At 42.5% G+C, this 2,337-nt stretch overlaps 1 non-coding gene across 1 annotated transcript; it reads left to right on the top strand.

Moving 5' to 3' along the window:
• Positions 1–1,729: 1,729 nt before the first annotated feature.
• Positions 1,730–1,835, top strand: LOC133473771 (U6 spliceosomal RNA). The gene has a single exon (XR_009787235.1). It is a non-coding gene; the product is annotated as a U6 spliceosomal RNA (small nuclear RNA).
• Positions 1,836–2,337: the final 502 nt, after the last annotated feature.

Here is a 2,337-nt window from a genome sequence, read left to right as displayed (position 1 = left end):
CCATTGTGCTTCATCACCAGCAGAGGGGTTTGCAGCCTGGAGAAATTGCTGATGTGGGCTTGCGGAGCTGTTGAGGGAATTTGAGGCCCAACTGCGAAGCGGAGTTGACCCTGAGATGAAGGAATGCCTGATGATTCCGTTCCAAACAGCTGGGGAAGAGGAACATGCTTACCCTCATCTCAGGCTCAACTTCCTCAGAGTTTTCACTGAAATACCCCGGTACCCTGCTTCACATGTAAATAGTAAAAATGGTAAATGGACTGCGCTTATATAGCGCTTTTTCTACACCTTCAAAGTGTCCGAAGCGCTTTACAAAGCCTCACATTTACCTACTCGCACAATTCATCCACCAAAGGGCGGCTGCTGCCATGCAAGGCGCTGCCAGCACCACAATTTAGGGTTCAGTGTTTTGCCCAAGGATACTTCGACATGCAGACTGTCGGAGCCGCGATTCGAACCAGGTTCCCTTCACTCACTGGATAACACACTCTACTTACTGAGCCGCAGCCATCCAAGTTGGGTGCTTTTTATTTGTGTGGATATCTGCTACCATGTAGTAGACAAGATTAGAATTGTAATCAACTGAACCTACTTCAAAACGAATGCATCCACATAAACAAAATTGTGAGGTGCCACATCACTGTCACCCCCAGAAAGACAACATTGCTCAGCTCCTTTTTCAGAGAGACACTCTGAAAGCGTAGGTCGCTCCACTTCATCAATTCTTCCAGGCTGCAACGCCCTCTGCTGGTGATGAAGCACAATGGTAACCGCAGCTTGGCCTTGACCTCTTGAGGTCACGTTCAAGAGAATAGCAGATTTGCGTGTTTTTTGGCATGCTGGAAAAGTGGTTAGCAGAAGAAAAACTACATTAATGCATTTCTGTGAGAGACACGGATGGATAGCCAATAAAAAGGATATGTGTTATCGTTATTATTATTATACAGTAATGTAAGGACAGAGACGAGAGAAAAAATAATAATGCCACCCCCAACTTCAAATGTTTCTCTTGCCTGTAGTAACAGGTTGAACCATAACTATTCCACAAAATACAATCCTAAAACAGTACTATATCATTTCAAACTCCCCTGACGATAGCCTGAAAAAGAAATAGCTTTCTTATGATTTGATTTTGAATAAATCCACCAACAAAACGTCCTCCAACACACGATAACTCTTCGTAACTTTTGCAAACAACCCAAGCTAAACTCCTCCCCGACGTACAAAAGTTCTGAGTCCGTCGCGATGAATCACTTCGACATACTTCCTTGACACCAATTACTACTTCCCTCTGCAGGACGCTCGACTTTGTTTTGCTGTGCTGTGTCACTGCAGGCCTTGTGCGAGCACGCGTGAGCCTTTCCTCCCCCACCTTGGCCGCATTCCCACGAGGGGGTGGTGCAGCGAAGAGGCCCTTCCTCTTTGTCTGCACCGAACAGTACTCGTCTGCGCTCAAATGTATTTGCATGATCCTCCCGGCAGCCTATCAGATTGCCGTGTGCACTCCTGTGTTTTCACAGAGAGTTTTTTTTGTGAATTTCTGCTTGTAAAAATACACAATAATGACTAACATATTGTTGAACTAGCTTCCATATACACCCATATACACCCATATACACACCCATGTATTTTGTCACCGAGTTGTCCGAGTGGTCTGGGGTGATACCTGACCTCAAGGATGTGCTCTATGATGTGCTCTTTATATACCTGCCCAGCAGGTATACCAATTGCGTTGCTTCGGCTTCGCATATACTAAAATTGGAACGATACAGAGAAGATTAGCATGGCCCCTGCGCAAGGATGACACGCAAATTCGTGAAGCGTTCCTCATTTTAAAAAAGCGTTCCTTATTTTAAAAAAATATTTTTTTATGCATATTGCATCCTTTTTTAAAAATCAAAATATACCAGTAAAACGAATCTGTTTTTTTTATTTCCGATTTATTCCGAGCATTTATATAGCCTTGCTTTCTCCTTTTATCATTGTTTTTGACCTAAAAATATTAGAAAACTATATTAAAAAATATAGTGGGAGGCCATCTATATCTGCTGCCATCTGCTGGAGGAATTTGGTATTACCACCTATTTACTCGTTTCTCTGTATTTTGATTGTGTTTTTAAAAACCACAGCTATAGATACGTTGTTGAATATTGTTCTTGTTTTTCAATAGTAGCAGTAGTATTAGCAGTCACAACATCTATGATCGACTGGCGGAGGGAGGCTCCAGACCACCTCTTTCATCTGTAACCGTTTCATACAACAAAGAACATGTATGAATGTATGCTGTGATGTCTTTATTGATGATTGATATTTTTTTATGGTTGTTGTTTGTCTTGT

Source organism: Phyllopteryx taeniolatus, unplaced genomic scaffold (genome assembly GCF_024500385.1).
Source record: "Phyllopteryx taeniolatus isolate TA_2022b unplaced genomic scaffold, UOR_Ptae_1.2 contig_453, whole genome shotgun sequence".
Classification (NCBI taxonomy): Eukaryota; Metazoa; Chordata; class Actinopteri; order Syngnathiformes; family Syngnathidae; genus Phyllopteryx; species Phyllopteryx taeniolatus.
This window is presented reverse-complemented; position numbering and strand designations above follow the sequence as displayed.